At 38.4% G+C, this 26,954-nt stretch overlaps 1 protein-coding gene across 2 annotated transcripts in view; it reads left to right on the top strand.

Annotated features, from left to right (window-relative positions):
• Positions 1-26,954, top strand: part of LOC139443147 (homeobox protein six1a-like) — a 111,945-nt gene that overhangs the window by 11,880 nt on the left and 73,111 nt on the right. The window contains exon 1 of one of the 2 annotated variants that reach the window (XM_071224098.1): positions 21,859-21,938. The exons of the other annotated variant lie outside the window; for it this stretch is intronic. The gene's annotated coding sequence lies outside the window, so the exon portion shown is untranslated. Of the gene's footprint in view, positions 1-21,858; positions 21,939-26,954 lie in introns of those variants that run through there. 2 annotated transcript variants of the gene reach the window in all.

Raw genomic sequence — 26,954 nt, 5'->3', positions numbered from 1 at the left:
TAATCAAATTTCATGTGCCATGCTTTACGAAATTTAAGTTTTTAACGGGTTAACGTTCTGATGCAACCAAAGTACACACAGTCACGAACGCACACACACACACAGACACACACACACATACATACAACACCCTCGCACGCACACATACACACACAGAGGCGCGCACGCACGCACACATATACACAGTCACGCACACGCGGATGATGATGATGATGATGACGACGACGACGACGACGACGACGACGACGACGACGACGATGATGATGATGATGATATTCGGGTATGATATATGCAGGTGCAGTACACAGAGTATTTCGTGAGGCATTTAGATTTTATATTCTCATATTCCCAATAGATAGCGCAGATTATATCAACAGCTGTCGGATGTCCACACACCTCCTGTTGTTTTATCGAATTTTGCAAACGTTGCATAAATGAGACAGGCTTCAGACACTGGCCTAAACTTGCAGCGCTACATTCTGTATGACGCTACAAACACCCTAGCTCCTAATGCAGCTTGGTGCAAATGCACTTGGGTTTAACAACACGGTTGGCAAAATGAGGTTGTACAGATGGATTAACTCTGCTTGGAACTTATATTTCTCATGTAGCATTTGGCGTCTACATTTCACAACTTTTAAGGTACCATCGTGCTCTTTCCACGAAGATTTAAAAAAGCGTCATACGACTATGGTTCCAAAGTTGTTTGATCAGGGTTACAACAAGTTTGAAAAAGTCTAATGGTAGACATGTTGAGGACATTTCCAACTGTGACGCATCGTGGCGATAATGACGTCTCATGCAATTCCCTTATCTTACGTATTTCAGGTGAACATTTGACTTGCCTTTGCATGTGTTTGTGGCAAGTGCCTGTTGTGCAGGATACGACACCTGATATCATCGGTATTTGATAGTGATTCATAAACACATGCTTTTGGTATAGCCACGGATATTTCTTGTGATTACGTTTTGTCGTTTGTACTTTTCAGGTGGGGAAAGACTTTAACTGAAGTAGGTCGTAGATGTAGAACAGGCATGATGCTGACAGTTCAAGGATGATAATCGGGCTGACAACTATCTTGGCAATCAGAATATAAACGTGAATTAACTTAAACTGAATTTGAATAACAGAAGGAATAAGACGATAGTTCCTATCACGTAAACAAACTCAACGGGATTAATGTACATGAAGGGATGTAAGGTTGGGATTCATTTGAAATAAGGGCTGAGATGCTGGTTCTAGATTGTGCATCGTACACACCACCTTATGTCAGTGGTTTAAAGTAAAGGCCTGACTCTAAAGTCATATGACAAATACAGCCACTTTACAATTTCACCATTCTACTTTTCTCTCACAAACCCCGCTTGAAACTGGCAAGCCTCTGATAATTTGATAGTACCATTTGCAGCCTTTGACCCAGAAATCATGAAAAACCTTCCAAGGGTGAAATATCTCTCTCATAAGCATCTAGGTACAACAGATGTTGCCATTTGGCATGAAAGTTTCAGGCATGTTCCCTGAAGCATCCTGGCATATCGGACCCTTACAGTAACAAATATGTCCCTGGCATGTTGAAAACAATAACACCCAAAGCGTTACATCCGGGCACCGTTCCCTACAGTGACATCATAACATCCGGGACACACACACATCCAAAATGGCGGCCTTCAACCCGAAGGCAATGTATTGCAAAACCTTTCACCATGTAGATACTGTTGAAAGTAAATATCTCAGACCACCAACGTTTTAGGCAGTTGAACGATGTGTCAAACACTTTTATTTAATATCAAGCCTGACAGAAGGTGTCATTTTTATTTCCAACGTTTAAAGTTAATTTCGTAAGCAGTGGACCTGATGATTAGGTTCTTTTTAAGTACACACTGGTTCAACGTTCCCGGTTCTATTTCAGCCGTATAGCTGGTGAGGCAGGGCCTCTTTGGCTTCGAAACTAACGCGTTGGTTTTCACGGTATGTGAAGATTTTCCAATATGTGTATAAAATCGGGTTTTATGTGATTTTCAGAAATGGGTAATGTCATATACTTCATACTAATAAATTATTTAAAGATTTTCTTTCCACAAGTTATTTTTATATAACACCAATTTACAAATACCGTACTTACGTATACCCTCAATGAAATTCGCCCATTATAAACTTGGTAAAGAAGACGTTAAATGTTAAATATTTCCCAACTGATTTCAGTTAACCTCCCAATCCAATTCCCGATCACAAGTACATTGCCTTATGAAGACTGTGGGGAACCCGGAATATTTGTTTGTTTGTGATTTAACGCCGCACTCAGCAATATTCCAGCTATATGACGGCGGTCTGTTAATAATCGAGTCTGAACCAGATAATTCAGTGATTGACACCATGAGCATCGATCAACGTAATTGGGATACCATGACATGCATCAACTAAGTCAGCGAGCCTGACCACCCGATCCCGTTAGTCGCCTCTTACGACAAGCATAGTCGCCTTTTACGGTAAGTATGGGTTGCTGAAGACCCATTTTACCCCGGATCTTCGCGGGTTGGGGAACCCGGAATGAATCTCGGTACCCTATATTTGTAGTAAGAGCCAACACATTATGAGTGGGAGGTTACACAGGTGATGTGTTACTCAAGGCGTGGATTGTTCTCACGATGTTAACCCTTTTTTGCATGGTCCAGCATCGATTGTTTACAGACCGCTGTGATATAGTAAAACTGTGGTGAGAAACAGCATTTACTCACACTAACAATACTCGTTCAGCTACTGCTATGTATCATGTTACAATCTATTTCATATTTTACAGATTTTAAATATCATATACTTCTATGGAAAGGGAAATCAGTAACAAATGCCTTCCGTCTTTATAAATATTTAAATACTTAGTATTTCATGGTTTTAAGTTTTTAAATCCATAGTAATAAACGTTTTGCAGAAATACATTTAAAAATAAACTGGCAACAGATATAATTGTATATAGTCAATAGTTCCTATTTTTACTTTTACAAACATCAGGGCAGATACAGCAAAAAGTATTGTACGTCAACGCCGGAGAAAAACCAGTCTCGATTATCTGCCGAAATAAACAATACATTCATCTGACAAATGTAAATGCCAGGCATAGTAAAATCTTGATCATGTATAGCCATACTACTTTATAATATACTTCACATATCGCATGATATATTGCTATCAAAATTATACTTCAATAGTTTAAAGGACTACCGTTTTAGCAAGAGTGTATATCATTGTATAGGGTCGTGTACAAAAATGAAAAACGTGCTTGAAAAACAATTTCATTTCATAAATATTATAACACCTACAGCTTGCACAACTTCACTGGGGAGTCTCCGCTCTCACAACCACTCCTGGTGAATAAGCATTCATTGTTCTGCTTAAAAGCATTACATTGTATTGTAAGAAGCATGATTGCACCTGCATGAGTTTTTCCCAACAACTGTGTGTTATCACTACAGTCGCACCTTTAACGTACTGATCCGTTTACTCATTGTATTCGCCAACTCTGACCTGAAAATTCGAACAATCTGACCAGTCAAAATATTTCGAGATTTTAAAGCTAATCTCCTTTTTACGTCGTCATCGGATCCCATCTCCAGAGACAATGTATATAGTTGATATGGTAATACCGTGTGTCAATGTTTAACTTGTACCTCGTATGGTAGTATCGGGTGGCATCCAGGTGTAGTCAGAGATTTAGTTTGACCTTGCTTGGAGACCGCTAGGAGCATGATGTATGCAAATCACCCACGTATGTGGAAACTTGGGTCTGTGGTGACGGATATCGAGAACGTAGTTTTGCTATAAGTATTTTTGTTTTGGACTGTTTTTCTTTTTCAGAGCATAGGGAACCTCTTAACTTGTGACCATTGAATAAATACTAATGAAAAAAACGGAAGACATGAAATTAAGATAGAAAGGGTTTATTCAATTATAGATGCTTACACAACACATCTACTACGCTGTCAAAGGCATGGATCTGGGACGTCAACGCATTGCAACCACTGACCTCGCTCTATGTGGCGACACTAATGCTGCGGTTAGACTCACAATTAGTCCCAGAAATAAAGTTAATAAAGTCTTATTTAAAAATATATATTTACAAAATACAAAATTAATTTCAAATGATGCCCAGAAAAAGGGCTGAGGCAATTTAGACTTGCCAAATTATTCTCAACTTGAGATGGATTCCTATTTTAGTTTATTCTCTTGGGTCTGGGAGTTAGACTAGTACGGGTGAGTGAGTCAGTTGGGTTTAGCGCCGCCTTGAAGAGTATTTCGGCTACATCATGGCGTGTCAGTTTAGAGATGGAGAAAAGCCCAAAGTAGTGCAGGTGTCAGACGCTTGCCACTTCAGTGAAACCTTGCGCTAAAACTGTCGTAAACCTCATACTTTAACATTGACTTACGACAGTCGTAGCGCTGAGATGGCTCTTTGGATTTGGGCCCTGGGCGTCGTTTCACAAAGCAACCATAGCGGTACGACAACAAGGACTTAAACAGTCGTAATGTTACAATCACTTTGTGAAACGGGCATCTGGGATACTTATGAGGTACGCTTGCTCTCTATTCTAATAGTGACCTTCTGTCTGTCATTATGCTGCGGATTAAACTGGCTCCGAATAATCGGGAGACAATATCAAACATGCAATGAACATAAAACAAGCAATTCTAGGACAGGATGTGTGGCATGATAAATAATATTAACAATGATAATAAGGTTATGACAAGAGTAAACGTGAGAGGTAAAGTAACTACTCACATATAAGTTCATATAGCTGTATATACAACCACGGCAAATACATAAATCAAGTCTACCAAAGAGTTAATGCATAATTCAAGTGCACCAGAGAGGCGTTTGCTATACAATCAGGTAGATCTAATACCTGGTCCGGGGCCAAGGATCGAACAAAACACGGGTCATTATATATCCTTTATATCGATTATCCGAATTCGTGTAATGCGGAGTCGAAAAAGAATGAAAATCAAACGATATCATCTAACAGTAGGTTGTTCGGGAATATTTCGAGTTCCTAATGTTCGAGTTAGATTTGCTGTAGGTATTTGATAACAGAACAAATGTAGGTTATTTGAAGAATCGTTTTGGGTTTTGAAATGTTTTGAGACCTCTTATAATAAGTATATCAGTGTTATTGATACAAGTGTAACTACATTGCAATGCGAAACAGAGTAAATGTGAGACAGTGTAGTATTTCAGAAGGTTCACGTGAGTCTCAGAGACTTGTTCTTGACTAGGGATCGGGGTTTGGCTCTTGGTGGTGGAGCGAAGTAAACGTGCAATTTCCGGGCAAAAGAGAGAATACACCCATGCTGGGCGGTGGCTAACAATGAAACTCGATGCTGATGTGTTTGAGACGGGTATCATAGTTGTGTTTTGGACCTTCTGTTTGCAGTGTTTCCGGGACTTTACAGCCTGTTAACGATTTGATAACGTTTGTATTTTTTGTAATTTTTTTTGTTAACTCCAATTTTCAAATGAATGCTTTGCTTTGCCCGAAAGCTTTTTAGATGAACAAACATGGGGACTGGAGACATATTAATACAAGTACAATCGAATACAAATTGTGCCCGTAGTGGAATTAGTGTGGTAGTGGAATTAAGAGGATATGATTGTCATTTCGGTTTAAGTAAGGCTATGCTTGGAAAGATAGGATATGTTCACATTGTGTTTAATTTTAATATGTAACAGTATCACATTTGTTATAAAAATATGAAACTTTACAGTTTCAAATAAGGCTCTAAGCAAAATAAACTTCAAACCATTCTACTGTGATCACAGACGAACTCATAAAGGCAGAATATTTTCTAAATTAAAAACAGAGCTCTGTACTCAAGACGGAAAAAAAGAACAAAAAACTCAGCAATTTTGATCAAAAACGTTACAAAGCATGAACGCTCTTAACAAAAGCCGCAATCATTTTTTTAACACACAGATCTTTCTGATGTGTATGAAAATAAGTGAGATTAAAGATAAATGAAAACGCAATCTCTCCAGACAGACGTATTATTTGTCGATACTAGATATGACTCAGTGATGAAGGCGCAAAGAAATACCCATTATAGGAATTCAACTGTCACCCAGGCTACAAGACTTATTGGAATCCACCCCACGTGACTTATTGTCTTTGTTCATCGCGGGGAATTCCTGGACTCTTGATACAAGACAGGAACTGGAAAGTCCCCAAGAGGGGTATACCGTATCCTTAATTATGTCAGTATCACCGCACTAAATTGTGAAGGCTTGTATCCCAGGTGTATGGCAATGGAATCCAGTATCTTAAGGATGAGATTCAATATGTTTGACAGCTATCAGACAGGCCTTCGGAGACCTGCTTTCTTGGAGAGGGTTTTGTCTGAAGGAATTGAAAACACGTCAAAAATATATTGAATATTTGAAATGCTCTGGAAGTGTTTGGATTATTTCAAGAATTTTCTCAAGGCTCTAAGACAGGTATTGTATTCTAGACACACTGGCCATTGGATGTCAGATCGGGTATAATTCTGGCTGTAAATGCCTTATTTCAATATCATAACATAGAGTTGTCCCCCCATAGGTATTCTTTTCAAGACGTGAACGGTCGAGAAAAGTCGAAACAAATGTTTCGTAAAAGTAAATGAGGGTTGTTCGAGGTAATGGGTTGGGGTTCGAGTAAAAGAGTAAATGCGTGAGAGATGTGTGAGTGGACGGTGGAGTGAGTGAGTCAATGAATAATCTGTTCAGCTATTAAGGGCGAGTCGTATATCGTGAACAAGCTCGATCAGGGTTGATTTTTAACCTAATACATCATGCACACAAAAACCGTAACTCTCAACCCTAACGCTTCCCAAAGGAATTCCGTAAGGGGCAGATAACTCTACTGGAGATCAATATCCTGGCAGCGTGATCCAGCCCTCCCCTGCAAACTGTAACGGATACCACAAAGGTTTAAACCTGACATCGGGCGGCGGGGGATCCTTCATTCTAGATAAAGATCAATCGTGATAAGACGTCAAGGGACCATCTCCCTAAAGTCACCAATTACACTAAGTAATCAACATATTTGCAGTCACATTACTTGCCTGTTTAAAACAACCTATGGTTGAGTGACTTTTCCAATGGACTTGCTCTAACACAGCTGTCGTTCACAACGAATTTGGGAAACTTGAGAAACTCTGGGATGGAATATTCGATTAAACTCTTCCATTTTTGATTGAATATCCAACACAGGCGTGTAAGGAATGTATAGTTACGGAGATTGTGAATGGAGTGTACTTGGTGGTGGTTAGTCGACAAAAAGGGCAATGATTGTAAGAAATGTCTAGTAAAACACAGCTTACTGCCAAACATGTCAAGTTGGGATATTTGTCAGATTTCTATGTATGATGGTTGGTAGTTAGTTGTCGGTGAAGCTAATAATCTCTGCCGGGATCAACCTGTTGCTACTGTAGCATTCAATAGTAACAGTTGTGAAAATAGCGACGTTTAGCCAAAAAAAGCCTTGCCGATATAGTCATCATCAGCTTTAAACCGAACTCATATACTGGCATTTCATGGCATTTCAAACTTATATACATGTAGACAGCTTGATCTTTCCTCTAGCAAGCTTACCATATATGATACAGTTAAATGCGACAGAAATCATCACATCTTCATAAGAGATATCTGCTAAAAAGCAGAGTCGATCTACGATGCTGACTGTATCATGAGCATGTTTTCTATCAAATAGTGATGCTTCAGGTGTTGTTGGGAATAATTGTTGAATGAATCACCTGCTTAATTTCATTCAATAACTTACTTAGATAAACTATACTAATAAATTACATCATTGAAGAAACATTATACGAAACATTCCAGCAAAAAACCCTTATTCGAGAAACCTGCCCTCTTGACGACTACTGTTGCATGTCCAACTATTTGTGCCATGGCTCACTTGGCGCTTCATGCACACATATGTGCAACCAACCGTACAAACAAGGGCATGTTACTCGTCTTGTCATAAGAAGCGTGGTTCTACCCTCTGATTATTTTAATGCCCTTCAATATAGACAACAGCACATGTGGTTTGGCTTAGGACCAAGAGCCCATGACCAGACCCCTGCAGTGTGCTTCATCACGGGAGCTTGTGGTTACACTTAGTTCTCGAAAACATTGTATTGGTAGTGGAATAAATATAACAATGAATAAGATTCTACTCCTGCTATATTATTGATAATACCAGGTTGCATACTCAACTGAATAAAGCCATCAATATGCATACTCATATTGCTGTTTATTATAAGATATTATTAGCTAAAATATTTTTCGATAAATGGCTTCCTCCATTGTCGCAGTTTTGTTAATAATTGCATCAATGAAATGTTCAGATATCGCAGCGCTCGCTAAACTGTTTAATAATTTCTGAATTGGTGTCAAGAAACCTATTTGCGTTTGAATGTTTAGGGAACAAAGAAACGATTATGAGGTAAATGGAATAAGCCTGATCACAATCTAACATTGAATGTTAAACAGATTACATTTACAAAAGGCACAGCAACGATTGTATTTATTGCGTCATCTGAGCCATTCTAAAACCAGTCTATCAGACCTTCATACAAAGTATCATAACCATTAATATCCACTGCTGTCGTTTTTAACATTACAAACAATGTTAATTTAGCCAGGAAATGTTGATAATCTTCAAATTTATATATACACGATTATGTGTACCTACACTATCCTTTATTGATATGAAAACATGACTTGGTCCATTAGAGTTACACCTGTCCTACTCTAATTTCTATGACAACAATATTTGTACTGTTATCCTCGTTACGACATAGGGGACAATGAAAGCACTGAAATGTTGTTTATGTTGTGTTCAATTTGATTGAAAGAATAAGCTCTACAAGCGTGTGGAATCTCATTGGTGTGTGTCATCAGTTCGCCAAATGTTAAACATGGAACTTCGCCCTCGAATTGTCACAAACTACAGAGTGCTCCATGAAGGACAGACTGTTTCTTTCAACAAATCTGTCAGCAATCGTGTCACAGTTGGAATCTACCCCGTAGAGAGACTCATTTGGAAGCGCAAGTCTCCCCAGGTATGTTGATATATTAACTTATTGATTTTAATATGTATTTTATAGTCTATACTTTCGACAAATAGTTTAAGTTGTCTGGTTGACAAAACATGTCACATCTCCGAAAACAAACCATTCAAAATAGGAAATTGACAATCCGCAATGCAGGATCCGTTATTTTATGCATTATAACAACTTGAACTTTTGCGAAATGTACCAAAAGCCTAAATTATTGCGTAAAAAGTCTATGAAACTAAAATAAAAAATTATCAAGATAAGAAGTTCTCTGTTTATGATATCAACCAAAATTTGTCAAGATTTCTGTCTGACTTGCGATAAATTGTACTTGCGTTTTGAAAATCTTCTTGATAATTCCCATAGTTATGCTCATATCAGAAATATTCAGACCAAGAAAAAATATTAAGAGCTATATTTATAGATACTGCATTATGTGTTCATGTAAGATATTTATTAATTATTATGGTTAACGGTTATCCAAACGTAGTGTTTCAATTAATTGTTTTCGTAAATATTATAGGGGCACGGGTGTCCCAGTTGTGTGGGTCTCCGCAATTAGCTGTTTCGACTTGCGTCACTTGGGCACACCAGAAACATACAATTGTGAGTTCGAGTGCCGGTTCTCGCCGAGTATGTTTCTAGCTGGCCAGGCATCACTTCGGGCTTTCCTCCCACTTTAAGCTGACATGCCGTGATATAACTGACATACTTTCAAAACGGCGTAATCCCTACTCACTCAATTACCAACATTATTTAGAATATATGACTCAATAAGATGAATATTTTGTATTGAACATTAACTAATAACTGGATTGAAATCAACTCAAAAACCCATCAAGCCCAAAGGGCTAGTATAAAAATGAAATATATTTATCTGATTATATTTAATGACTACTCACTTCATTGTATCTATATCCTCATGTTCTAAGAGAGGGACCATCAGACATGGAGAATATTAAAATTATGACATACAATGTGTTTCCATTCAACTTATCCCGCGTGTTACCTGAGTGTATCAAATATTAGCTTATTCCTGAGGGAGGTGATATGAATCGAAATTATGCTTTTCATTATTTATTGCAGGGTCTTCTTTATCTAGTGAAGTGGGCGGACTACCCCCTAGACGACGCAACCTGGGAGCCCTCCTGCCACATCCCTGCCCATCTCCTGGAGGACTACAACTGCCCTCCCGTGTCCGGCGAGCGCCTGAGGCTCGCTTCAGCTACTGTTGAGAGGCTACTGAAGACAGCAGTCAAGTCGCCAGGTGGCCAACTATCTGCACACATAGAGCTTGACGTGTACAGACACGCATTTGGTCACCTGCCCAGCTATGACAAGGGGATCCTTCTTGAAAAGAAGGATTTCAGTAAACTGTCTCTGTCTACACACTGGTGGTATACCCTTAACCAACATGGCGAGGGTCATCAGATTAACTTTCCCGTGAGAGTTTCACCGAAGTTGTCGATGAAGAAGACGTGGACGGCGACTGGAGGAGTTTTGACAATGCGGAATGTACCGGTGGAGAAGCTTGTTATGTTTGTCACCAGTAAAGTGTGCAGTTTGAGGACACTGGACTCCTAGTAACAAACACTTAGCATGACCTATCTTTGGCTCATATTCTGGATATTAAATGTGTGTTTGACTAGGTACACGGATATAGCCATGGCAAACAGCAAAGAAGTTAGGGATACTTCTTTGAGTAGTAGAATTAAGATATCATTTTTCAGTGCGTCACCAACTCCTAAATCAGGCGAAAAATGTCTCTTTTTAGAAATTTCCCATAAATGTTTGCGAGAAATAGACAGTTACTCAACCGCACATCCGGATTCCACTTTCGTGGACATTCTAAATGCAAATCTAAATGTAATACAATTACAACAATCCGTCAGAATAGAAAAACGCATACGCGTAACAATTTCAAAAGTTAACTCAAAATTCAAAAGGCTTACTGGTGTGAAAAAGCAGGCATACGTAAAGCAGTCTTACAAATTAGGGTTATTAGAGAATGAAGTTGTTAATGCTAGACAAATGAGCGAGACTGTTGTGGAGCCTGCTGAAACGCCACCTCAAACACCACTCAGTCAGAGTAGACAGTTTGACGAAATGAGCAAACGCCAGGCCTACAGAACCCTGAACAATGTTCAGGCATCTACATTAAAGGCATTAGATGTCGTTAGAACACTTGGACTTACACCAACTAGTCTCAAACTAAAGTCATCAAAGGGGGAAAAAATTACTATAAATTATGATCAGGAGGAATCAGTAGATGGGGAAAGAGAAAATTTGTCGCAGATCTTGTTTGTACTTGATAAATTTGGGGTAAGTGACTCAACTTATCATGAAATTGCCCAGATCAACAAAGACCTGCCCAGAGTCGGGGCAGTTGCAGAATATAGAGCTAAACTGTCACGCGAGTTCAAAATACATAGAGTACCAGGCAATGTCCCAGGAGCAGTGATGAGTTTTAAGAAAGAGCTAGAATCTCGCGTTGGGGAGTACTTAGAGTCTAGGCCAAATGTGGAAAAAGTTAGAATAAAGTTTGGTGGGGATGGGACAAGAGTTAGTAGCCTCTCAAATTTCGTTGTTTTCTCATTCAATATCATAGATGATGCAATCAAACAATCATCAGTAAATCAATTCACATTAGCAATTATCAGCTGCAAAGAGAACTACAGCAACCTTAAAATGGCTCTGGTCCCATTGTTCGAAGAAGTCAACTCCATCGTTAAGGACAAGTTCATCCAAATTGGGGACAGATGTGTAGAGGTCGATATTTTCTTTGGGTCTGATATGAAAATGATTCAGTTAGTTTTAGGCTTAGGGGGTTCGACGGGAAATTATGCGTGTCCACTGTGTAAAGTACACAAAGACGACCGACACAACATGACGCATGACTGGATGTATTTCTCTACCGACCCTATGTGCAGGACAATTGACGAGATAAGATCTCACTCAGATAAGCTTCAGTTCGGCGTTCAACACACACCACTGTTTGAAATTGCTATCGACAACTTTGTCCTTGACGAGCTACATCTGTTGATGAGAATCACAGACGTTCTGGAAAGACTAATCATTCAGGATGGGGTAGCAAGGGATAAAGAGTTAGCAAAATTAAGGCAAGGGAAACCTAAATATTTGGATGGGATAGTAGAAAGCATCAGAAGTTGTGGGGTGTCGTTTTATGTATGGGAGGATAGGGACAGCAAGGGTCTACAGTGGACCAGCCTTTCAGGGGACAACAAGAAAAAAGTTCTCAATCAACTGCCTGACAAACTTCACGGTCGACTGACTCCAGACACGGAGACAGACTTAATCAACGTTTGGACAGGGTTCAGGGACATTTTCAAGTTCGTAGTTGGCGGGGAAAGTAGTGACGCACGACAGTTGCACGACATGGCTAGGGAGTGGATACTGTTACTTCTTAGAGTAGGGGAGAAAAGGAGGGGCATCTTGAAAAAGAACATCACTCCCTACATGCACTGCTTAGTGTACCATGTTCCCGTTTTCATGTCGAGGCACGGGAATATTGGCAAATTTAGTGGACAGGCCCTTGAAAAAATAAATGACGATATCAAAAGGATTCACCAGCAGAAAACACAAAAGTGGGACGGTCCCATTGAGACTATGACTGTCAGAAAGCGTGTCGAAAGTCAGTCACACTTGGCTAGGACAAAACGACCTTACACAAAACGTAAGCTTGAGTACTGGGAATCTGAGCTACAAGAGGCCAGAAGCGCAAAGAGGGCCAATATACAAAATGACATCAGCAGCGTTGCTCCCAGTACTCAGTCACATTTAGATGACATGTGTGTGGCTGACTTGCGAGACAAACTTGTCTCACTTGGAGTACACACTAAAGTGTCTTCCAGGGAGAAACTAATTGACCTGATCCATTCAGCAATGCATATTTAATCTGCCCGTCAGGAAACTGACAAATGTATAATCATAACTAAAGATATCTAACCAACATTTGTTTTCAAGTTCAAAGATGTGTGAAAAACTTGTCCAGACTAAAATGTATTGTGTATAATGCAATGACCTGTGATAATGATTTGTGATTGTTTAAATAATGTGGTAAATAAACTTCTTGGAATACTATATTTACTTTTTATATATCATGTCCCCTCGTTATCCCATGAAATAACATGTGGCTTAGACTACTTGCCAACCTCTGTCTGGGTGTTCCTGTACATGACCGGATGCACCGGCTTAATTGCCTACCCCCACTGAGCGTTCTCGCCAGTGGATACTGACCTATACATATATTTGTGCCCCGAGTAAAGGGATGTAACTCCACATAACTTTAAACGTCCTGTTATTATGCTTAATAAAAGTTAAAAGTTAACTGTGAAGGTGTTTATTTACACCTCTGATAATTTGCATATACATAGAGAAAAGGTTGATTGTTATGATATCGGTTGAAACGTTTACGTTTCTACATTAATTAACTGTTAATCGATCACTGAAGTTCGATGTTTTCACAGAAATTGGAGAATTACACATACACGTAGAAGCATCGAGTAACATATTTCAAACGTAGTTTTAAATGTTTCCCAAATGCTTTAAACATTTGTAAATTATTTCACTATAAAGACATGTAATCCAATCATTTAAGTCCAGTGGAAACTTTATTAAATATATTTACCTTACTAACGTACAGAACTTTGAAACTACGCGTCCTCTTTATCTATCACCATTTTACGGTTGAGTGATTTCAACGTGGGGTGATACTCATGGCACAGATTCTTGGGTATGGAGATGTCTATATGGACCTACTCGACATCACTACGTTTTCGAGATTCGAGATTCAGGAAATGCGCTAACCCGTGCGGTTTCATTTTAACCATTTTAGCCGCTCGAATTGACGGAGATTCATTCATGTAATTTTCACCGCTATTTTGCCTTTTAGGACCAATGGAATCTGTTTCGCCGGAAAATCGAGACTAGTTATTCTCTTGCGTTAACGTTTTATATTTCATTGTACCAAACTACAAAGAAAAAAGATGAACGCTGCGATGATAAATATAACAGATTGTGGTGTGTGATATCTGTATATGAGACACTCTAGGTGAGTACAGTGGCTGTTTAGTGCTGCTACGTGTTAGATGGATACCTATGTGTGCGAATCCCTAACCAGAAACTATCAATATTTCTACAATACAGAGTTGGGTGTGTATCAACCCCCATTAACAAAGTCACCAGATACTTCTGTCGTCACTTCATCGAAACGTTTCGCGAACACCTGGTGTCATTATAACTACTGCCTTCCCTGGGATGGTGTTTGTTACATGTTGTCACTTCTACATTTTCATCACCCTGTAATGTTTGAAATCAATACAATTTAGTCTATAATACCGCGTTACAATCAACAGTGTCAACTTCTGAAAATTCGACAAATGCTTAATACCGGGATATAATTTTATAAACGAATTAAAAAAATACAGCATCATCCACAGCTTCAATTAATGGGAAATATCGTCTTGATGAATTGAACCGGTAATATATTTCCCACAATAGGAAGATTCAAACTGATTAACGACTGTCTGCGTTATATACAAACCATCCACCGGTAGCATTTCAGTTATGAAATCTCATTTCAATTGGTGTCCCCCGCCGTTATATTGCTGGAATATTTCTAAAAGCGGCGTAAAACCATACTCACTCACTCACTCACTCACTCATTTCAATTGGTTTGAAGTTATTAAATTGACAAATTAAATTTAACTTTCCGTTTAACACACATTTCAAAAGTATATGCAAAAAATAAATATGAATTATTAAAGAAAGCATATTACTGCTAAGTTTGGACGAAGGGTTCATTCTAAAATTGGATGTTATCAGTATCTGTATCTAAATCGCTAAAAGCTGCGACACGTGGTGCAAAGTATAACACAAGACTAACTGTTGACGTCAATCTTTAAACATAATACAAACACAAGGCCTGTTATTTCTGTCATATTATCACAGCGTTACATCTTAGTAGGCGTTGATATATAGAGCAGTTCAAAGACCGCTACAGTGCATTGTTCGCACTAATAACATTTACTTCCCAAGTGAACATGCACTCTGGACTCAAACAATTACGTCAACAGGTACCTGAATCACAGACGTTTTCAAAATGAAACTAAAATCGAACAAAATTTCCGGGCAAAAGAGAGTTTACACTTGAAATTTGGATTTGACCATGAAAATGACAAAAGTTATAAAAACGTCACCAGGCTGGATAAAGTCGCCGTAGCATTCTAAATGTAAGGTCTAAAACACATCCATGATACCTGTATCATATATATCGTCATCGAATAACCACGTCTTGTTTGTTTCATGTTGAGCCACCATCAAACATGGTTGCATGCATTCTTTCGCTCGAAAGTTTATTTCTATGTCTGAATATTCCGTGAGGGTTATCCGGGGTAAAAAGGAAATAATATATGTTCTATTTACGGATGAACTAAATGGTATTTGTTACTATGATATGGATTTAAACACAGTTGGATGTTGTCGAATAAATGATTCGTCCAACCTCAAAACGGCATGTCTCTAGACTGGTATCCCGTCTACCAAGCGCAGACGAAACACAACATTGTAGGCTATTCTCCGTACTACACGTATGCCGTGGTTTGGAGAATCGGTTGAAGGTAATAAATAACTAGCAGGATAACATGACAAGGACTGGGTGAATATATTACACGCCACAGTATCAATAATTGCATTGTTAATTTACTGCAAAGAAATCTACTTTGCCTGCGGGAATGCCGCCTCACAATAACAGATTTGGGATGGGTCATTCTTTGTAAACTCAAGGCTGAAAAATCACTTTTGGCAACTACATCGCCCCTTAATAACCCTTATGCGAATCAAGCCTTTGTGATAACGTAAGCAAAACATGTCCTTCATGTTCAATAATTCATCGGTCTTACACTCAAAGAACAAAAGATCTCAAAATACACATCTGTGTATAAACACTTGTGTCAAAAGATCATTGTATACTGAGACTGTTTGAGAAGCAATAGCTCAGATCCTACATCAAAGATACATTTATCAATCCCCACCTAAACAACGTCGTTTCTTATACGAAGAACGTTTTATCTGACCAACCCATCATACACTCAATGAACACAGCGTACATAAATTTGTGTTTGAAAATATAAATCTGAAATGTTCAACATTGCACTAAAACCAGATCTGGTTCTTATCTTATCTACATCGCAAACTGCAGGTTTATCAAGGGACGTAATTACATGCATAATACCACACTCTGTCCTGTTGGAATCTGAGAAATAAGAGTCGGAACCATCTGTGCGAGGGTAATACCCCTTTCGTAGATTATCTCTACCAATTGCTTGTAAGTAACCCCCGTGTGTGCTCGGGAGGGTTGCGAGGCGTCTATCCCTTAGAGAAATTAACGCTGCACTCTACATGTGTTTTGAGCATAGGAACATTTGATGTCTTCATCACACGCTGGGGGTGCGTCTGGGGCAGGACGGGTGGGGTGGGGATGTTACGATGGGGCAGGTGGGTGGGAGAGGGGAGAAAGGACCTTATCAGTGCCACTTGTCAGAGAAATTGGTTAACTTCGATTAGGTAGACTTGAACATTGTATCAGTAAGGTTTTTATCCACCGTCTGTAAAAGAGCAGTAACCTTGTTGTTCCAAATTTCGATTGATGAATGGAGAGATAATCTGTATGTCTTCCCAATGATACATGTTTGTAGACGGGTCCCAGTTTCTCAAGACGAAAAGAAGGCACGTGCATATTTTATATATAATCTGCCGGGCAAAAGAAAGTATATACTTGAAACATTGATTTGATTAAAAAGTCACAACGGTAATAAACATGTTACCACGCTGAAAATAGTCGCCGAAACACTGCAAACTTTAGGTACAAAACACAAAAACGATACCCGGATGACAGAGATCACCATCGAATAACCATTTCTTGTTTGTACAAGTAAGGAATGTTAACAGTTGTCTTATATGTTCGATACGGTTTTTATATACACCCAGGCTAAATAACTGTAATCATTTCCCTAAATTCATAGGCAAAATTTTAATTTTTGTATATTGTTAATTATCAAAAGAAGTTTGACAAAGTGGAGACAATTTATGGAAAACAACTTCTTTATTTACTGTAAAGACGACGTTTCGATACAGATCTATACCGAGACGTCGCCTTTACAGTAAATAAAGAAGTTTGGTTCCATAAATTGTCTCTACTTTGTCATCCGTCATCTTCTAAGTAATGCCTATCAAACAATTCAAAAGATTTTGGCCAACGAAATACCAGAACACTACGTCTTCAAAGAAACAGTTCCAGTTAAGTACTAATAGATAACAACTTGCTACATGAACACTTATTTTTGCCTTTGAGTATATATTGACTTTATATGACTAGTCACATACTTTGTATTCATTAGCCTCCAAGTTGATTTGAACAGTTTATTGAACATGACAACGCGACGGTCAATACTCGGCTGAAGTAGACACAAGACAATGACGAGGTCTTCACACGCTTGTGTGTGGTGCTGGAAAGCAAGCCCCGGATGTTGATCAGGTCTATGGACAAAACAAACCTACATCGACAGCAACGCTGTATGTGTGATTTGCATAAGTGTATTTCTGTCAATTTGGTTTTTCTTTGTTGAAGTTATGAAATCGACCCACTTGAGAGTCTTTATCACGAACATTTATCTGAGAGTTCAAACATAATCGCATTAATATTCTACTAGTTACCAATGCCTTTAAAAGAGACATATTTTCTAAAGATTTTACATTGTCTCAGCGGAAGAACCCATTCAACGTAAACGTGTAAATCTTTCACATACCGTGATTCCTCGTCACTCTGGTCGTTTTCGTTGCTCGTGAAATCGTCCTGTTTATCATAATTTACGAATTTACACGTGCTAAATTTTTTTTTAACTGCAATTGTAAAAAAATGGCTTACGGAGTTTCACTGTACAGATATAAAACACATGTCAAGACGTTCTGCCATGTATATGACATATAATCATATTTTTGTTTATATTATGCTTTATGTAGAACCTATATCAACAAACAAACACAACATTCAAATTATAGATATTTCATAGGTTGTATATTTCATGTGTTCATCTGAAATGTACACATCATCAATTAAATCATGTCACGATGTGACGGCTTATTTTGAATTGATTGTGAAAAGTTTCCTTCGTTTGTTGTCTGCTGGTAAATACGAAATTAGTTAAACTATGAGTAATAACCCTATTAATCCTCGATAATGAAAAGAAAAAGACAGGTTATGTTTGGGCCGGGAATAGATCGTTATGCATCGTGTGGCCTCGGGTTAGTAAGATGACACCTACATCAAAATATAACTAAGTTCATCCAAGTTAGAGTCGATACACGTCTGTTTGAGAAACAAAAATAATGAGTCCTTCATACGATCCGATTTCTTTTAACAGATCGAACAATTATCTCGACTCGGAACGGTTACTATGGATGTTTAAATATTATAATCATGTTGTTGACTTTTGGAACTTGATAGTTAGTGTAAATTGGTGATTTAGTCATATTCAGTGGTGTCAATTTTGACATTTCGTAGCTGATTAGGTTGACATTGCTGGGTACACGCGATCAAAGGAATTTGGTAATGCTATTATCAAAATGTTGATTAAATTAATGCAAATTGAATATCATATGTGGAACTAATATGATGGAAACACTTTTTTGGCATTGAAGTAATACATTCACTGGGCACAAAAAATATTTAAAATTTATAGACAATCACCATTATTAAAGCATATTACTTCGACATTTATGATTATATTAAGTAGTCTTGTGTATTGTTGAAAACGTTTTGAAAACTAGTTGTATATGTTCGACAATGTAAAGAGTAATAGGGTATGTGTAATAATCGTAGCGGTTTTTCCCCATTAACATGTTAAAACATACAAATTGTATTTTCTTTATTGAATTTATATTCAAAATAATATTCTACCACACATGATTACGACTTCATGTTGGTTTTGTGGTTGATAATTTATTATTATTAATGTATTATAGAGTGACCTTCATTTTTTAGTAAACTTCCTCGTTTCACATGCAATTGACAGTGACGAGATAAACAACTAGGAACTGATCATGAGAGGCAGAAAAAAGCACCAAATCTCGAATATTATGTTGAATTGATGTGCATGTCTATCTCGCCTTCTTAATGTGTTTATTTTCTCACTATTAGCATTACCATTTTACCCACTGTCAAATACGTGTCTCTCAATGAAATCCATTATATATACAGCAAAGCATGTTTCTTCGTTGTCAATTTCGGGAAAAATTGTAACCAAATTATTCCCCAGCTGCCTGTACGGTGCGCATGGTCAACACACACGTGCTAATTACTTCCAACAGTGGTCATCGGCTGACCAAGTGTATCCACGCAGGCACTTGCCGACACGCAGTGGAGACGGGGAACCTGTCAAAGTTTTTATTTCTCACGTAAGTGTGAACAGTTCGACAGCAGTATTGACAAGGTGTCTATTTCACTGAATACATTTCATTGTGTGGCCACGTGCGTCTGTTTGGAACATTACTTATGAAATAGTCGATTGCTTTCAACATTTTTTCTCATATGGTGTGACATTACATATAATTAATTACGCGAGCTATTTCCACTTCTCTTGGTTAGCGTGAATATAATTCTGTGAAGTACTTTTAAAACTTTTCAGTTTATTCAAAACTAAAATAGCGTTATTTATGGCTTTGAGAGAATGTGCTATGTTAAAGCGTGTGAAGATGTATCTTTACTAAATAAAAGAATGAATTCTATATATCTGACTGAACATTTGAAAGCTCCAAGAGGTTATGTTCAGTAGCGAACACTATAAATTGTTAGAAATTGGCGTGATATAGTTTGATCCAAATATAAAAACTACACACAAATGCATATATCAATTAGCATGGATACGTAAAAGATATGTGTTTAGGTGAATTGTGAAAATCTGTCATTTGTTATACGTGGCGTATGAGTAAGGATAGAAAGCATGAGTTCGGAGATTCAGTGTTGATATGTACATGGGTGAAATCGACATCACACGTTAATCTCAGTGATAATCACCGCCATAAGTTTATTGATTTTGTAAAAAAATCAGTACTTTGTTGAAAATGGACTTAATGACAGGGATGATCATGCAAACAAACACATCAGCACATAACACACTGAGGGGCAAATGAAATATACCGAGTTTTTTTTATAAAATTGAAAGTTGAAAGAACTGTTGTTTAATTCGATTATGTTTATTTAACCACCGCTCATTCATGCAATAGTTTGCAAAATGTAGTCTACGGAACAGTAATTTTGTGTAAAAACATAAATTGGTTCAATGAAGACTGGGGTATATAAAATGAATTTGCAACCACATAACCCCTACCCTGTTTGAAATGTTGTAAATTTGTGCCCAAAAAGCAAAAGTATTGTTTTTCAAAGATAATATGTCTGAGATACCCATCAGAAGTTGTGTATAATGCGGATATTTGATTCAATTTTAAATATTTTAAATTAAATTTTAGGTTAGGAAGTGAATCAATGTAGAAGCATTCTTTGAGTGCAGACTAAGCGCCAGTATAGTTCATTTTGTGGATATGATATCGCTAACGTAAGATATGTTCAATTGAACAGCAAACATATGATGAAATCAGCTGCAACGTATAGTTTCTTGTGCCCCTCACTTTACAATCGCCATTAACAATTTCCGTGCAGTTTTCTTATAAGGGTTTAAATGCAAACACTGATTAAATTGACCTGTGATTTTAAAGCATCTCTTCTGGGCAAACTGCCTCTGCCATCTTGGCTTATTTTTTTTACCATAAAAGAAGATGGTATAACAAACAATTTCGAACAATAGTTACGGTCTATCTAAGTGCACTGAAAATTGTAGTAAGTGTGAATGCATTGACCATATATTAAGATGTGCGTGTCAAGTGTCAGTTCCTAATCCTTGTGTTGTGATGTGTTCAATAACTTAGCTACCAAGAGCGTGCACGAATTAACGGTTTATCATGTACAAACATCTATATATCAATTATTAATCTTATGCTGTCAGTTTCGATCAATCAGTTTTTTCAACTGAAACCTTCAACGCTAATGTGGAGTTGAAATGAATGTTGTAGTATAGAAGGTGACTGTCACTTCCTGTAACTAACGTTGTATACAGAGTAAACATAGGTGAAACCATTGATTCTGACTAACTAGCTCAAAAATCACAACCCTCTTCATTGAAGCTCCTGACACGTGTCATTGCACAACATCAACCGATTTCTTTGAAATGTACAAAAAGTTTAATATTTCAAAGCAAACTTTTAACGCTTGCAAATTTCAACCACATGAAAGACTTCCAAAATCATCGATCCCATACTTTAATGCATTTGAATAATTCAGTTTCGGAGCTAGTAACAACAATACTGTGAGGTTTCTCAATTAAATGCGTCTCCGATAACGACAGACCAACCACCTGCTTGTCGATTTCAGTTTTGTCAATGTAGATTTCAACCTCACTGAAGGGTTCAATTTCACCTTATACATATCATTCAAAACCTAAAAAAATATATCACGTTTTATTTTTCACATCCACAGTTGGACATTTCGCGGTTCTATAATAGACAATGGCACGGTATGGCCTTAAAAACGGATACCGAAGAACCACTATGAATAGGAGATACCCTCGCGCCAGCTACAATTAAAAAACACGACATAATATGACTTTACCTGTGCGAGACGGCCCAGTCAAACTCGTCGAGCCGCGAGCAGTTGGAGCCAAATATCCAAGCCAACTGATTTTAGCTGTGGCAGCGCGAATACGAACCAACCCTCCAATAGAAGGTAACAAACTTTACTTCATTATTGCCTTTTCGTATTAGAAGCAGTAAAGTTTATTTGATATCTGTAAGTTAGAACAAAGAAGCTGGAACGAGAAAATACGATATCAGCTTAACGCGAAGCTAAACATAAATAACTCGCCTGTCGTGTTTAGAGAGCTCGCCTTTATTATTTAGTCACCGAGACCCGATACGAAGGGGGAAGATTCAGTTTTCGTCCATACAATTATATTGAGTGTGTATCTGCGAGTGGGACTGTCTTGAGCCCACCGTTTTATACCGCGGTTTTCTTCGACGCGCCTCTCGGCACAGTTTCAAGGAAACCTCGAGCACCGGCTTAGATCATAGACTCGCGACCGGCGACTGGCATATTTTAGCAAGATAAAGAGTGTAATCTGACAAACTCGATCTCAGGAGCATGTTATCGAAGTTCTGGCATTGTAACTGACGGAAAGGAGCTTTAATGAACGTTTGTCAGTTCTCAATAAAACTAAGATATTCTGACGAACGCCAGACTGGGCTATTTGACTAAACTTGATCCGTTCTCGGTCGTAGAAATTAACAGAAATTACAACTGACTACTAAGCCTAAACGTAGATTAGTGAGAGGGGTGGTTCTAAAGCGTGTGTCTCAGATTTATGTAATCATCTCTTGTCTTGTTCATGCTTTGCTTTGCTGTGTAGATAGTGTTCATTTTTGAAATCGTTCCCTGGTGGGTTTGTGAAATTGAGAAAATGGAAAGCTAGCGTCCACGGTGGCCTAAAGACTGCTCGCCTCGAGTAATTGCTGGAAATTTACTAAATACTTGTTTCAAATGGAAACTTCTCAAATTTCTACGCATCCTTCTTGCCAGCGCAGATGGATTTCGAGAAAAGCGTTATTTTTGCTGTAAGTGTGAGAGAAGCCTGCTGTATTTGTTTGACAACCTAAAACACCATAAAAGCTGTAATCTAAATAGTCTACATCAGATGGTTGTGTTTTTAAAGAGATTTTTTAGGCAGAGCCGCAGGAGTGAACACAAAATAGCCATTTTATTTCGATGCTACATTTGCGGCGCAGTGAGTGTGTTAAAACCTTGTTGCAGCCTTTGATTTACGTTTTGTTTTCATTACTCGATTTTTCGTAAAGCTTTTTGGGACCAACTCACTTCTCGATTTGACACACTCCTCAATCACCAGATCCATTTACGAAAAAAAACATGTGATGGAAATCTTTTAAAATAATCTCAGCTGAACTATTTATTTATTCCATTGTGGCACGCAAAACTCCCGCCTTCAGTAGAGGGAGACAAAAAACGGCTTGACTTTTTTTATTCAAATTGATTTTTTGGGCTGAAGTTCTTCCTAGACGTTCCTTTTTCTCCTGTTGGTAATGGACAGTATCCAGCATATTCATGACAAATGATATATTTTCATGAACTGAGCTGATGGTGTTGACTGTGATGCAAAACATCCCCATTAACACTCATCAATTGCTCTGATATATTGAACATTTCACACCATCATACGATGTATTTGCGCATGGAGGACAATTTGCAAAATGTTAATGAACATTTGAAATAGGCAATTGCATTAGATAAGTACCAATAAATCATAGCATCATTGTCACAATAGTTCTACCCAACAGTACCCGTTTAAAACTTATTTCCGTATGACATCAGACACATGAACCTACATCATCGTCACAATAGTTCTACCCAACAGTACCCGTTTAAAACTTATTTCCGTATGACATCAGAAACATGAACCTACATCGTCGTCACAATAGTTCTACCCAACAGTACCCGTTTAAAACTTATTTCCGTATGACATCCGACACATGAACCTACATTATCGTCGCAATAGTTCTACCCAACAGTACCCGTTTAAAACTTATTTCCGTATGACATCCGACACATGAACCTACATTATCGTCACAATAGTTCTACCCAACAGTACCCGTTTAAAACTTATTTCCGTATGACATCCGACACATGAACCTACATTATCGTCACAATAGTTCTACCCAACAGTACCCGTTTAAAACTTATTTCCGTATGACATCCGACACATGAACCTACATTATCGTCACAATAGTTCTACCAAACAGTACCCGTTTAAAACTTATTTCCGTATATATCCCTGTGGTGTATACGGGTAGACTTAGTACCTAGATCGGTATTCATTCGTTGTAATATAAAGTAACCTATGTATAACTGAACACTTCATAGCTTGAAAACGTTGTCAATTTCAAAGTGGTGTCATACATAGCTTTTAGTAAAGCGAGCTATCAATCACGAGCCTTATGCACGTTTCACCTTTGTTTACACAATGGTAGTCTGGTGAAAATGATCGTCCATTGAACTGTACAGATAATAGGAATAATGACGACATTCTGTTGACATAAGTATTTAGAATTATGGATACATAACAGTATGTTTACTCAGTGTATTGACAGCGTTTAAGTGTGTATGATTTCACAGTTGATTAAGCAATGCTTTGCAATGGTCACTTACAAACATCTGTCTTGTTTCAGCAAAAGGATGTAGATTTCAAATTCTATGCTCCAAATTGGTATGTTTCTATATGAATATATATCAAACATATATGGACAAGGAAGACTGTTATTATATAATGTTATACCACATTAAGCATATGTTATCATATTGTTAGTAACTGAGTTTAAATCGATAACTTATTCGTTTATCTGATAATGAAATGTTATCGACATGTCTTCTTGGCGATTGCTGTTGATTGGCCTGTTGTACACGTCGATGAGAATATCACCTGTCAATCTAAACTACACCTGGCTGTCGGCGCCTTTGATATTTCACCTGTACACTCAAGCGGTTGCTCATTACCTCAAATTGGTTACTTCACCAATTTAACGTATTTATTTATTTATTTTTCTCTTCTCTTCGACGTTTCTTCTTTATTTGAAGTCTAGCGGATATGTGAAAGGACACAATCGACATCAATAATGCAACACCCAGGAAAATGTTCTTCGGCGCTCTCAGTAAGCGTAAAGCATTCAAAACATATCTACACAAATTGCGCGCTGGGGAACAAACAAACCACTTACTAAACAGGATATATATTTTTTGCTTGCAAACATATGTGCATGCATATTTTCTACGCATGTTTTGTCGATACACATGTCAGGAAGTTGACAAATTAGTACCATCAACACAGCTGCTCTCTTCGTCATTACACATAAGTACTGCGCTTGTTAGGAGGACATCACTTATTGGCACTAGTGGATTGTGTCTGCAGTCCCTCCCGAGTTCCTGCCTTCTCAGAACATCGGCAATACGCCAGAGCCACACTTTGGTTCTTGGTGGCATTCTTTGTGTTTTCTCTGTTCCCATTCATCCTGACTATGAAACGTTTATAGGAGCTGGGGGACTTTTGTCGACGTGATATGACGTTTCTGGATCCTTTCGGAGACTTTTGTAGACGTGATATGACGTTTCTGTATGCTTTATGGGACTTCTGTAGACGTGATATGACGTTTCTGGGTGTATTCTGAGACTTTTTTAGTCGTGCTATAACGTTTCTGGATGCACACGGACTTAGACGTGCATTTCTTGATAGACGTAATGGGGCGTTTCTAGATGTACTGGAGAACTTTTTGAGACGTAATGTTGCGTTTATAGATGTATTGGGTGACTTTTGTAGACGTGATGTGACGTTTCTGGGGACTTTCGTAGACGTAATATGATGTTTTGGGGGAATTCGGTGACTTTTGTAGACGTCCTGTGACGTTTCTAGCTGTATTTTGGGACTTTTATATGATGTGAAATGGCGTCTCTGGATATATTGGGGAACTTTTGTGGACGCGATATGACGTTTCTGGATGCTTTCGGGGACTTCTGTAGACGTGATATGACGCGTCTGGATGCTTTCGGGGACTGCTATAGACGTGATATGACGTTTCTGGGTGTGTTCTGAGACTTTTGTAGTCGTGCTATAACGTTTCTGGATGCACACGGACTTAGACGTGCATTTCTTAATAGACGTAATGTGGCGTTTCTAGATGTATTGGAAAACTTTTTCAGACGTAATATTGCGTTTATAGATGTATTGGGTGACTTTTGTAGACGTGATGTGACGTTTCTGGGGACTTCTGTAGACGTAATATGATGTTTTGGGTGAATTCGGGGACTTTTGTAGACGTCCTGTGAAGTTTCTAGCTGTATTGGGTGACTTTTATATGATGTGAAATTGCGTTTCTGGATATATTGGGGACTTTTGTGGACGCGATATGACGTTTCTGGGGGCATTCGGGGACTGTTATAAGTGTGATAAAGCGTTTCTGGGTGTATTCGGTGGCTGTTTTGATGTGATATGACGTTTGTGGATGCATTGGGAGACTTTTGTGGAGGTAATGTGGCGTTTCAGGATGTATGGGGAGACTTTGTTGACCCGTTTCTTGATCTATTCGGGGACTTTTGTTGACGTAATATGACGTTTCCGGATATATAGGGGGACGTTTATAGACGTGATATGGCGTTTTTGGGTGCATTCGGGGAATTTTGGAGTCGTGATATGACGTTTCTGGATGCATTCGGGGAATTTTGTTGTCAACCACAGTAACATATGTCCATCGACCGCCTCCGTGGTCTAGTGGTAGAGCGCCCGCCCGGAGGGCGTAACGTCCGGGTTTCGATCCCAAGCCGCGTCATACCAAAAGACGCTAACAGATGGTAATTGTTGTTACACTGTCTGGCGCTCGGCATGAAGGGGCTAAAACAAGGAGTGGTCGGTTCGGAGTCAGTATACTCTGTCTGAGTGGGATATTCATGTTAAACTACTAGTGCAAAGCAGCTACACACACGTGCATGCACGTCGCTTCATAAGTTCAATGATCTTGGGCGCGACGTTAAAACCCATTTCACCTCACCTCACCCCTCATACGTCCATCACAGCTAGATACATACGTCACATCACAGTTACATACGTCAACTACCGCTAGATACGTCCACCAGAGATAGATACGTCCACCAGTTACATATGTCCACCACAGATACATACATCCAAAG

This window comes from Haliotis cracherodii, unplaced genomic scaffold, assembly GCF_022045235.1.
Source record: "Haliotis cracherodii isolate W230 unplaced genomic scaffold, xgHalCrac1.p SCAF_5, whole genome shotgun sequence".
Taxonomy (NCBI): Eukaryota; Metazoa; Mollusca; class Gastropoda; order Lepetellida; family Haliotidae; genus Haliotis; species Haliotis cracherodii.
The sequence above is the reverse complement of the archived record's forward strand: the minus strand, read 5'-3'. Positions and strand labels throughout refer to the sequence as shown.